The sequence below is a fragment of the Anomaloglossus baeobatrachus genome, chromosome 5 (assembly GCF_048569485.1).
Source record: "Anomaloglossus baeobatrachus isolate aAnoBae1 chromosome 5, aAnoBae1.hap1, whole genome shotgun sequence".
In the NCBI taxonomy this organism is placed as follows: Eukaryota; Metazoa; Chordata; class Amphibia; order Anura; family Aromobatidae; genus Anomaloglossus; species Anomaloglossus baeobatrachus.
The window spans coordinates 337,189,631-337,203,506 of NC_134357.1; the positions used below are offsets into that span (position 1 = coordinate 337,189,631).

Sequence of the window (13,876 nt, forward strand, 5' to 3'; positions counted from 1 at the left end):
TATATGTCCGCCCCTGCTGTACACGTTAGATACCAACCACCTGAATTTGGCAAAAGTCGTCTCTACCGGGAATGTAGAGCAGATGAAAGCAGAGTAGACATTGAAGCAGTGGGGAATTCCATCATCTCTACTACCCACACTTTGGAGCTTACTTGCATTCAGATAGTCTTATGTGCTTTTGAATGACAAAGCTATAATACAAAGTGTTGTACTAACATGGGAATTCAGATTCCTTTTTTTAAACTAACCATTCAGGTGTGCCATTTTGTATTGGCTTCTAAAAGTTGATTTAATTACGCTGGTATGGTTTATGTGTCCGGCACAGTTACGTCCAGTTTGTCCATCAGGTGACTTAAGCTGGTGTCACACATAACGACGACGACAACGACGTCGCTGCTACGTCACCATTTTCTGTGACGTTGCAGCGACGTCCCGTCGCTGTCGCTGTGTGTGACATCCAGCAACGACCTGGCCCCTGCTGTGAGGTCGCCGGTCGTTGCTGAATGTCCAGCTTCATTTTTTGGTCGTCACTCTCCCGCTGTGACACACACATCGCTGTGTGTGACAGCGAGAGAGCGACGAAATGAAGCGATCAGGAGCCGGCACTGGCAGCTGCGGTAAGCTGTAACCAGCGTAAACATCGGGTAACCAAGGGAAGACCTTTCCCTGGTTACCCGATGTTTACGCTGGTTACCAGCCTCCGCTCTTGCTGCCAGCGCCGGCTCCTGCACTGTGACATGTGGCTGCAGTATGCATCGGGTAATTAACCCGATGTATACTGTAGCAAGGAGAGCAAGGAGCCAGCGCTAAGCAGTGCGCGCGGCTCCCTGCTCTCTGCACTGTGACATGTAGCTGCAGAACACATCGGGTTAATTAACCCGATGTGTGCTGCAGGAGAGCAAGGAGCCAGCGCTAAGCGCGGCTCCCTGCTCTCTGAACTGTGACATGTAGCTGCAGCACACATCGGGTTAATTAACCCGATGTGTGCTGCAGGAGAGCAAGGAGCCAGCGCTAAGCGCGGCTCCCTGCTCTCTGAACATGTAGCACAGCGACCTTATGATCGCTGCTTCTGCTGTGTTTGACAGCTAAGCAGCGATCATAACAGCGACTTACAAGGTCGCTGTTACGTCACCGAAAATGGTGACGTAACAGCGACGTCGTTGTCGCTGTCGTTTAGTGTGACACCAGCTTTATTGTGGTTTACTTCACAATTAGACTGCAATATTACCTGCTCTCGCTGGGCACAATGCCTAATTACAATTCAGGTGACTCACGCTCAGCTGTAATAGGATTATCATATTCTAATCGCAGGGTACATAATGTTTTCCTGTTATGTAATTCAGGAGCTTATAATAAATGTAAATGTGTATACACCCACTGTAAGCTGTGGGGGTGTTCTTCTACTGAAGACAACTGATTGACACCTGTGATTTATTTTTTATGATGTCAGGGTGAAACTATCTATAGATGATTATCATTAATGATCCTTCTAATAACAACTATAGCCAATAATATGTCTTATAGAATGGCCCTGGATGGAATTCTGCTTCATTGGATGTGAAACATATTCACCCGCTTTAAAGTTTCTCAAACTTTTAGAACAGTAATAATACTTATTACAGAGGGTTTTATTGTGGCTTCCCCAAAAAAAATAAAAATAGAAGAAAAAAAGCTTGCATGTTTCTTTAAATGCGTGATGCAAAAAGTGCATCTAGGGGATAATATTTCCTTGAGTCTGAACAGCAACAAGCGGTAGTATAGGGTCCGAGATGCTACACAAACAACGAGAGACATATCCTTAGGCTGGAGTCACACTTGTGAGAGACTTGCGCTAGTTTCGCATCGCATCACCCGGCACAGCCTGATGCTCTCTGGACAGGAGCGTCTCAGCTGCATAGAAATACATGCTGCCATCCTGCTCCTGTCTGGAGAGTGTGCGGCCATGCCGGGTGATGCAATGCGAGACTAGCGCGAGTCTCTCACAAGTGTGATTCTGGCCTTAGAGGTACCGTGTACCTCTATTTCATCCCTATTACAAAGCCACAATACAATCGTATACATAAGCCTCTAGATAATAATCACAAATCAGATGGACTAATTCAATTTCTGTTCTAATCTATCGCAAAATACATATATTTTTACCGTGAGCTTACTGTAAGTTTATGGAGTCTAGTGGTACTTTAGCAAGTCGTAGTGATTATAGTTATCATTTTACAGCTCTCAGCTATAGCTATAAGCTATGTTACAAACAGTCACTCGATATGGTTTTTTAAGGTGCACGTAAAAAATGTTGACTGTGAGTTTTCAGTAAAGTTGTACAGGAAAAAAAGAAATCAAAGATGTCAACTCAATACAGGCTGTCATTTATTAACCACTGCCAATACAAGTATATATATATATATATATACATATATATATATATGTAGGTATATTTATATATACTAGAAGGTGGCCCGATTCTAACGCATCGGGTATTCTAGAATTTATTGTGTAGTTAATGTATGATTTTTGTTATATATATATATATATATATATATATGTTGTTGTGTGTAGTTGTCAAGTGTTTGTGTAGGGCGCTGTAAATATTCTGGGTGTTGTCTGGGTGGGGGGGTGAGAGCGGTGTTGTTTGTGTGTTTCGTTGTCTGTGTTGCGTTGTTTGTGGAGCGCTGTGTGTCTGCAGTGTTGTCTGTGTGTGGTGCTGTGTGTGTTGCGCAGTTTATGTGCGTGTGGGTGTGGGGTGCGTATGTGTGTTTTGGGGGAGGTATGTTTTGTGCAATGTGTGTGTGTTGCGCGGTATGTGCGTATATTTGTGTGTGCCGCGGTGTTTATGTGTTGTGTGTGTGCGGCGTTGTCTGTGTGTGTGGGTGTCTGTGTAGGGGGGTGTTTGTGGTTGCCAAAGTGTGTGGTGTGTTGTGCGGTGCGTGTGTGGCAGTGTGTGTGTTTTGGGGGGAGGTGTGCACCCCTCATCGTGCTCCATCCCCCATGCTGCACACCCCCATCGTGCTCCATCCCCCATGCTGCGTACCCCCCATCGTGTTTCAACCTCCCATTCTGGGCACCCCCCATCGTGCTCCATCCCCCATGCTGCACCCCCCATCGTGCTCCATCCCCCATGCTGCAAACCCCTCAGAGAGGAGTATAATAGGAGTATAATTGGAGGAGTTGTCCTGGGGGGAGGTGTACAGGTGCCCAACGCGTGTGGGGGGCGTGGCCTAGCGGCATAGTGGGGGGCGTGGCCTAGCGGCATAGTGGAGGTGTGGCCTAGTGGCATAGTGCGGGGGCGTGGCCTAGTGGCATAGTGCGGAGGCATGGCCTAGTGTGAGGGGGCGTGGACTAGCGGCACAGTGTGAGGGGGATGGCCTAGCAACATAGTATGAGGGGCGTGACCTAGTGGTATCACGTGAGGGGCGTAGCCTAGCGATACAGCGTGAGGGGGTGTGGCCTAGCGGCACCGCGTGAGGGGTGTGGCCTAGCGGCACAGCGTGAGGGGGCGTGGCCTGGCCAAACGGCCAATCCCTGTGGGGGGCGGGGCCAGGCCGAGCCCAGCAGCCAATCCGATGGTTGTCACTGTAAGGACACAATTTTGGAGCAAGACAGACAGACAGACAGACAGAATAAGGCAATTATATATATAGATTATATATATATGTATATATAACTATATATAGAGCTGAACTCAAACATTTAAGACTTGTTCTATGTACACAAAAGGCTTTTTCTCTCAAATATTGTTCACAAATTTATCTAAATCTGTGTTAGTGAGCACTTCTCCTTTGCGGAGATAGACCATGCACCTTACAGGTGTGGACCATCAAGATGATTAGTCAGCATTAGTGATGAGTGAGTATGCTTGTTACTACTCGGTACTCGCACGAGTATCACTGTACTCGGGCTACTCGGCGGGGACCGAGTAATCTCGCGATACTCGTGCTGTACTCGTGGTCTTCATCCCTGCATGTTGGCGCTCTTTTGAGAGCCAGCCCTCATGCAGGGATTGGCTGGCAGACCACTGCAATGCCACAGCCCTGTTAGTTGTGGAATTGCAGTGATTGGCCGGCCTGCACAGCGTGACCGAGCCTTTATACCGGCGGGCGCGCTGTGCTCTGCACACAGCCATCCAGACAGTCAGTGCAGGGAGAGTGTTGCTGCTTCAGGGAAAGGTTTGCGGCCCTTTATAGTTATTTCCGTAGCAGGGCTGCAAACAGTGTGACCAGAAGTCCTTCTCAGGACTATTATAGTTGTATACAGGCAGGCAGGGTATAGCCAGGTCGGAGTACAGTAGCAGAGTCCTTCTCAGGACTATTGTTGCTGTATACAGGCAGGGTATAGCCAGGTCAGAATACAGGCTAGTGACCAGAAGAGTCCTTGTCAGGACTATTGTAGCAGTATACAGGTTGGCAGGCAGGCAGGCAGGGTATATAGCCATTCCTAGTGGTGACCGTATACCAGCCTTCATCATATCTGGGGCTGGTGTACACAGTCTAAAACAGTCCTGATAGTGCCAGACTTCTCAGCAATTGTCGCTCCTAAAAACCTGTTAGGTTCTTAGTGCGTCCGTGCTTGCATTTAAAAACCGCACGTGTGTGCCTGTCGGTGGCAGCGTACAGGTGCACTTTTTGCACAAACTATTATATAACGCACAAGTCTAGTGTATAATACACGTCAGTCAGCAGTGTCTGATAGTGTCAGACTTCTCAGTAATTGTCGCTCCTAAAAAGCTGTTAGGTTCTTAGTGCGTCCATGCTTGCATTTAAAAACCGCACGTGTGTGCCTGTCGGTGGCAGCGTACAGGTGCACTTGTGTGCGTTTTGCACAAACTTGGATATAACGCACAAGTCTAGTGAATACACGTCAGCACAGCATTGCAAAATGCGCAAGGGCGTTGGCAACGAACAAGGAAGTGGACGTGATGGTGGTGCAGGCAGAGGCCGAGGTCGCGGGCAAGCTCTAATTTCGCCACAACAAAGTGCCACATCTAGTCGCTCGCACGTCCTATCCCAAATTCTTGGGGACCGCAGCAGTACACCGCTCTTGAACCAAGACCAGTGTCAACAGGTTGTTAGTTGGATAGCGGATAATGCTTCCAGTCAGATTGGCACCACCACAAACACTCTGTCTTCCACACGGTCAAGTGTCAGTAGCCGTGATACTGCACCGCACATTTCAGAACCTGATCCTCCTTCCTACCACAAGGCTGAGTACACGTCCTCGGACATTACTGATCCCACACTTGGACACTCGGAAGAGCTGTTCACGTTTCCATTCGCACATTCTAGCCTCTCGTCAGCTCATGTTGAAGTGGGTCATGAGGAAATTGTATGTACAGATGCCCAAATATTTGAGCAGCCATGTTCTCACGAAGTTGGCAACGTGTCTCAACAAGGGGTGGACGATGATGAGACACAATTGTCAGGAAGTCAGGAGGAGGAGCAGGGTGCGGAAGAGGAAGACGACGTGGTGCATGATCCAGTAACTGACCCAACCTGGCAGGAGGATATGCAGAGTGAGGACAGCAGTGCACAGGGGGAGGGAGGCATAGCATCCCAACAGGCAGTAAGAAGCAGGGTGGTGGCTCCAGGCAGAAGTCAGGCAACCGTTCCCCGGAACAACAACACGACACAAGGTGCCTGTACAAATGTTAGTTCTTCCCGAGTTTGGCAGTTTTTTAAGTTGGCTCCAGATGATTCTAAAAAGGCCATTTGCAACACCTGCCGTGCCAGCATCAGCAGGGGTACCAAAACTAGCAGCCTGACCACCACCAGCATGATCAGGCACATGTCAGCCAAGCACCCGACTTTGTGGGAAGTACAACAGAGTCGAGGAGCAGTGCTTGCTGATGTCACTGCTACGTCTTCGCTTGTTGTGCATGCGAGCCAATCCCCTGTCCATGCTGCCTGCGAACAAGCCTCCTCCGGTCCTGCACCTGCAGTTGCCTACGCAGAAATAACACCATCATCAAGCACGTCCTTGTCCCAGCGCAGCGTTCAGTTATCCATTCAGCAAACCTTTGAACGCAGGCGCAAATACACTGCCAACGCCCCACATGCCCCAGTTCTAAATGCTAACATTTCGCGACTGCTTGCGCTGGAAATGTTGCCTTTTAGGCTGGTGGAGACAGAAGCATTCCGCGACCTGATGGCGGCAGCTGTCCCACGTTACTCGGTCCCCAGCCGCCACTATTTCTCCCGGTGTGCCGTCCCCGCATTGCATAACCACGTGTCACAAAACATCACACGTGCCCTGAACAATGCTGTTTCACCCAAAGTCCACCTAACCACAGACACGTGGACAAGTGCTTGTGGGCAAGGCCGCTACATCTCGTTGACGGCACACTGGGTTAATATTGTGGAAGCTGGGACCCAGTCTGAGCGAGGGACGGAACACGTCCTTCCCACACCAAGGTTTGCAGGCCCTACCTCAGTCAGGGTTTCACCTACACTCTACAGCTCCGGAATGTCATGCTCTTCAGCCTCCTCCTCCTCCTGCGCATCCTCATCCACTTTACCCTCCACACCAGTCCCAAGCTGGAAGCACTGCAGCACTGCCTCGGCGAAGCGGCAACAGGCGGTGCTGAAGCTAATCTGCATAGGTGACAAACCCCACAATGCAGAAGAGGTGTGGACAGCTCTGAAACAGCAGGCAGATCGCTGGCTCACACCTCTGAACCTAAAGCCAGGAAAGGTCATGTGTGACAATGGCCGGAACCTGGTGGCGGCTTTGAGGCGAGGCCAGCTGACACATGTTCCATGCGTGGCCCAAGTGCTCAACCTCGTGGTTCAGCGGTTTCTAAAGTCATACCCAGAGCTGTCTGATCTGCTGGTAAAAGTTCGCCGCCTGTCTGCACATTTTCGAAAGTCACCTACTGCTTCAGCCGGCCTTGCCGGCTTTCAGCGCCGTTTGCATCTTCCGGCTCACAGACTGGTGTGTGATGTCCCCACGCGTTGGAATTCAACTCTGCACATGTTGATCAGGATATGTGAGCAGAAGAGGGCAGTTGTTGAGTACCTGCATCACCTAAGCCGTCGGGAAATGGGTCAAACTCCACACATAACACCTGAGGAGTGGAGATGGATGTCCGACCTATGTACCATCCTCCAAAACTTTGAGGACTCCACCAAGATGGTGAGTGGTGATGACGCCATTATTAGCGTCACCATACCGCTTCTCTGCCTTCTAAAACGGTCTCTGCTCAAAAACAAACATGATGCATTGCAGGCGGAGCGCGATGAGTTGGAGCAAGAAACAGTAGTGGGTGTGGGTGATAACACACAGCCCAGCCTCGTCTCATCACAACGTGCAGTGGAGGACTATGACGAGGAGGAGGATGAAGACATGGAGCAACTCTCCGGCCAAATTGAGGATATGACATGCACACCAGTCATATCCTCGGTTCAGCGTGGCTGGCCAGAGGACAGGGTAGATGAGGAGGAGGAGGAGGACAGCATGTTCAGTCATCGTGTTGGTCAGGATACTGAAGTACTGGCTGTTAAGAGTCTGGCGCACATGGCTGACTTTATGGTAAGCTGCCTGTCTCGTCACCCTCGCGTTAAGAACATCTTGGCCGACAATCATTACTGGTTGGTAACACTGTTAGACCCACGCTACAAGGAGAACTTTATGTCTCTTATTCCCGTGGCGGAGAGGTCAGCCAAAATGCAGCAGTTCCGGAAGGCCATAGTCACGGAAGTAGGCAAAGCATTCCCCTCACAAAACGCTAGCGGCATAAGTCAGGAATCAGTGGAGAACCAAGGCGTACAGCCGAGAGGGGCACAAGTCCAATCCGCCAGAGGTAGGGGAACAGTCTTTAAGATGTGGGACAGTTTTCTCAGCCCCTCACGTACCACAGCCCCTGAGGTGTGGGGTAGTGCCACAAGAAATCCTAAGTTTGCCCAGATGCTCAAGGAGTACCTTGCAGATCGAACAACTGTACTCCGACATTCCTCTGTGCCTTACAATTATTGGGTATCCAAGGTGGACATGTGGCATGAATTGGCTCTATACGCCTTGGAAGTCCTGGCCTGCCCTGCCGCTAGCGTTTTGTCAGAGCGTGTTTTTAGCGCCACAGGTGGAATCATTACAGATAAACGCACCCGCCTGTCAACTGAAAATGCTGACAGGCTGACTCTGATCAAGATGAACAAGGGTTGGATTGGGCCAGACTTCACCACACCACCAGCAAATGAGAGCGGAATTTAAAGTTTGTAACGGGAATTTGCCATGTACCTCCACTCACCCATGGGTACACACTTCTGGACTTTGGATAATCGCTGGACTGCTCCTCCTTCTCCTCATGCGCCACCATGATGACCGTTACAATAGTTAGGCCTTTGTTTCAGGTATACCCCCAGTGGTAAATTTTTTCGCCCATTCTTTCAGAATGGACATTACAACGACAGGAGACCCGCTCCTTTGCAATGGGAACAATGTTTTGAGGCCCTCATGCACGTCTCTATCCAGGGACAATGTGGAGCCTCCCAATTTTTGGCTGCCCTGCCTAAGGGCTATACTACAATAGACCCACTTCCTGACAATGGACACTTCAGGTTTACAGGCCCTCATACACGTCTCTATCCAGGGACAATGTGGAGCCTCCCAATTTTTGGCTGCCCTGCCTAAGGGCTATACTACAATAGACCCACTTCCTGACAATGGACACTTCAGGTTTACAGGCCCTCATGCACGTCTCTATCCAGGGACAATGTGGAGCCTCCCAATTTTTGGCTGCCCTGCCTAAGGGCTATACTACAATAGACCCACTTCCTGACAATGGACACTTCAGGTTTACAGGCCCTCATGCACGTCTCTATCCAGGGACAATGTGGAGCCTCCCAATTTTTGGCTGCCCTGCCTAAGGGCTATACTACAATAGACCCACTTCCTGATAATGGACACTTCAGGTTTACAGGCCCTCATGCACGTCTCTATCCAGGTACAACGTGGAGCCTCCCAATTTTTGGCTGCCCTGCCAAAGGGCTATACTACAATAGACCCACTTCCTTACAATGGGCACTTCAGGGTTACAGGCCCTCATGCATGTCTCTATCCAGGGACAATGTGGAGCCTCCCAATTTTTGGCTGCCCTGCCAAAGGGCTATACTACAATAGACCCACTTCCTCAAAATGGGAACATTAGACTCAAGAGGCCTTCATGTACGTCTCTTCTCAGGGACATCGAAGTGCCACACAATGTTTTCACGTAAAATCTTTCATGTAATCTCCAAAAGTAACATACACCAGGTCTATCTCACTATTGGCTATGTGCCCTTAACATTTCCGCCATGAAAATTCATTTTGGTGTCATTTTGGAAGGTTTTCTGGTGAGTCCGTAAAAATGGCGTAAAACGCGGACAAAATTGTTCACAGCTGTGACTTTTGAGTGATAAATGCTTCAAGGGGTCTTCCCCATGCTGTTGCCATGTCATTTGAGCACTCTTCTGAGACTTTTGTGACATTTTTAGGGTTTCTACATGCTGCCGGGGGTCATTTCATAAAAATACTCGGGTCTCCCATAGGATAACATTGGGCTCGGTGCTCGGGCCGAGTACACGAGTATCTTGGGATGCTCGGCCCGAGCCTCGAGCACCCGAGCTTTTTAGTACTCGCTCATCACTAGTCAGCATGATTATTGCACAGGAGTGCCTTTAGAGATGGCTTATGGTAGAGAAATAAACATTCAGTTCATGGGCAACAGCACTGGTGAACATTCTTGCAATCAGCATGCCAATTGTTCACTCTCTCAAAAATTGCAACATCTGTGGCATTGCGCTGTGTGATAAAACTGCACATTTTAGAGCAGCATTTTATTGCGGCCAGGCAAAGGCACACCTGTGCAATAATGATCCTGCCTAATTGGCATTTTGATATGCCATACCTGTATGGTGGATGTATTCTCAGCATAGGAGAAGTGCTTACTAAATCTGTGAACAATATTTGAGAGAAAAAGGCCTTTTTTGTGTACATAAAGAACATCATGGATCTTTGTGTTCAGCTCATGAAAAAATGGGACCAAAAACATGTTGCATTTATATCTTTGTTCAATATATATATTTATTTATATATATATATATATATATATATATATATATATATATATATATATATATATATACTGTATATACATACACACAGTGTGTCCACCCATATCCTGTCCACTGCCATTAACTTGAGAATGCCGGCAGCTATAGGCATAGAAGTGGTGTCTAGGTATAGTAAAGTATCCATGTGCTATGCAATAAAACCACCTATAGCGCCACCTGGTGGAAAACAACGGAGTTAGCATTTTTATCTTGAAAACGGAACCAAATAGAGGAAAAAAAGTGAATTACAAAGTTGTAGGGCATCATCAATGCAATACGAATTGACACCTTGCATACAGAAATGCTATGATTAGAACGTGTAAAAGTCACAAGGCTGTGGACGTGAAGCGATACCTCATGGAGATCTTCCTACAAGTCATTGGGTATGGTGGCTGCGTGGAGTGGCCTCCACGCTCACCTGACCTGACCCATTGGACTTCTTTCTGTGAGGTTACATCAAACAGCAGGTGTATGCGATCCCTCCAACAACATTGCATGACCTACAATGACGTATCACAGATAGTTGTGCAAACGTATCACCTACCATATTGCATAACGTTTAGCAAGATACCGTATGCTGTCCAGAGTCCAGATGTGCATTGCAGCTGACGGTGGCCACTTTGAGCATCAAATTTAAATGAGCGCCATATGAGTGACTAGCATTCAATGTTTTGGGGGGTCATGGGTTTCATATCATAGCATTTCTGTATGCAAAGTGTCAATTCATATTGAATTGATGATGCCCTACAATTTTTTAATTCACTTTTTTTCTCTATCTCGATCTGTTTTCGAGATAAAAATGCTAACTCCATTGTTTTCCAGCATGTGGTGCTATAGGTGGTTTCATGGTTACTTTACTATACCTAGACACCACTTCTATGCTTAGAGCTGCCGCCATTCTCAAGTTAATGGCGGTGGATAGGATATGGGTGGACACACTGTGTGTATATATATATATATATATATATATATATATATACAGTATATATACATACATATATATTATATATACATACATATATATTATATATACATACATATATATTATATATACATACACACACACACATATATATATATATATATATATATATATACATACATATATACATATATATTATACAGTTAGGTCCTGAAAAATTTGGACAGTGACACAAGTTTTGTTATTTTAGCTGTTTACAAAAACATGTTCAGAAATACAATTATATATATAATATGGGCTGAAAGTGCACACTCCCAGCTGCAATATGAGAGTTTTCGCATCCAAATCGGAGAAAGGGTTTAGGAATCATAGCTCTGTAATGCATAGCCTCCTCTTTTTCAAGGGACCAAAAGTAATTGGACAAGGGACTCTAAGGGCTGCAATTAACTCTGAAGGCATCTCCCTCGTTAACCTGTAATCAATGAAGTAGTTAAAAGGTCTGGGGTTGATTACAGGTGTGTGGTTTTGCACTTGGAAGCTGTTGCTGTGACCAGACAACATGCGGTCTAAGGAACTCTCAATTGAGGTGAAGCAGAACATCCTGAGGCTGAAAAAAAAGAAAAAATCCATCAGAGAGATAGCAGACATGCTTGGAGTAGCAAAATCAACAGTCGGGTACATTCTGAGAAAAAAGGAATTGACTGGTGAGCTTGGGAACTCAAAAAGTCCTGGGCGTCCACGGATGACAACAGTGGTGGATGATCGCCGCATACTTTCTTTGGTGAAGAAGAACCCGTTCACAACATCAACTGAAGTCCAGAACACTCTCAGTGAAGTAGGTGTATCTGTCTCTAAGTCAACAGTAAAGAGAAGACTCCATGAAAGTAAATACAAAGGGTTCACATCTAGATGCAAACCATTCATCAATTCCAAAAATGGACAGGCCAGAGTTAAATTTGCTGTAAAAAACACCTCATGAAGCCAGCTCAGTTCTGGAAAAGTATTTTATGGACAGATGAGACAAAGATCAACCTGTACCAGAATGATGGGAAGAAAAAAGTTTGGAGAAGAAAGGGAACGGCACATGATCCAAGGCACACCACATCCTCTGTAAAACATGGTGGAGGCAACGTGATAGCATGGGCATGCATGGCTTTCAATGGCACTGGGTCACTTGTGTTTATTGATGACATAACAGCAGAAAAGAGTAGCCGGATGAATTCTGAAGTGTACCGGGATATACTTTCAGCCCAGATTCAGCCAAATGCCGCAAAGTTGATCGGACGGCGCTTCATAGTACAGATGGACAATGACCCCAAGCATACAGCCAAAGCTACCCAGGAGTTCATGAGTGCAAAAGAGTGGAACATTCTGCAATGGCCAAGTCAATCACCAGATCTTAACCCAATTGAGCATGCATTTCACTTGCTCAAATCCAGACTTAAGACGGAAAGACCCACAAACAAGCAAGACCTGAAGGCTGCGGCTGTAAAGGCCTGGCAAAGCATTAAGAAGGAGGAAACCCAGCGTTTGGTGATGTCCATGGGTTCCAGACTTAAGGCAGTGATTGCCTCCAAAGGATTCGCAACAAAATATTGAAAATAAAAATATTTTGTTTGGATTTGGTTTATTTGTCCAATTACTTTTGACCTCCTAAAATGTGGAGTGTTTGTAAAGAAATGTGTACAATTCCTACAATTTCTATCAGATATTTTTGTTCAAACCTTCAAATTAAACGTTACAATCTGCACTTGAATTCTGTTGTAGAGGTTTCATTTCAAATCCAATGTGGTGGCATGCAGAGCCCAACTCGCGAAAATTGTGTCACTGTCCAAATATTTCTTGACCTAACTGTATATACATACAAGTATATTATATATATATATATATATATATATATATATATATATATATATATATATATATATATATATATTATTAAGACCTATTGCTAAAATAATTTGTGTTCCAATATCTCAAATTTTGATTGAATGTCTGCATGTCATTTTTTAGGCTTCTCTTTGTTTGGGGCATTATTTGCTCACTCTGGGGGACACACTGAGCTCCCTATGGTTTGCCACAGCACTGAAGATGTCTATCATACAGCCCACAGAGTCTTACGGTTTCAACTCCAACCAGGAGTGTAGTTGTCACGCAGGCCACACAGTCTCTTGCAGAAAGTTTCCCTCAGGGTGAAGTCTCACACAAACTAGCACTACCCAGGACATTTTTGCCAACAAGCTACAGTAACTGATTACCTTTCCATGATGTTTTTCAAGCCTTGCTATATACCATAAAACTCTAAAGTTGTGATAGGCACCCAGAGGCTTAGCTGTGCCAGAGGATTGTAGTATACAACAGCTCCATGTCTGTGCTTTGGGGGACTGCATAGAGCAGACAGCAAATATCACTGCGTTGACTGTTTGTTAATACTGTATTGTGTGACCTCTTTGGTTTTTGTTTATCTGTTCTCCTCTGAAATCCTACATGTTGATGAGGATGAAAATGGCTGCCGTATGTCCTAAATAAATCAGTTCATTCCCCCAAATACCACTGAAAACTGTAAGGCTTTGTGCGCACTGGAAAATGGAATTTTCTCAAGAAAATTCCGCAGGCATTGAAAGATTACCGCACCCGCGGTAAAAAAAAATGCGGCAAACCGCACCCGAAAACTGCATGCGGTTTGTCGCGGTTTGCTGCGGGTTTTACCGCGGTATTGTTCTCGGTATTGCCGCGGTTTTGCCGCTTGCGGGTTGGTACATGTGCTTTATTGCATTCAATGCAATAAAGCACATTGAAAAAAAAAAAAAAAGTAATTTCATTCTGAGATACATAGATAGATAGAGAAATAGACAGATAGAAGAATAGATAGAAGAAT

At 46.3% G+C, this 13,876-nt stretch overlaps 1 protein-coding gene across 11 annotated transcripts in view; it reads right to left on the reverse strand.

The window, feature by feature from the left end:
• PTPRT (protein tyrosine phosphatase receptor type T) overlaps nt 1-13,876 on the reverse strand; it is a 549,351-nt gene that overhangs the window by 500,514 nt on the left and 34,961 nt on the right. The gene's annotated exons all lie outside the window — the stretch shown is intronic.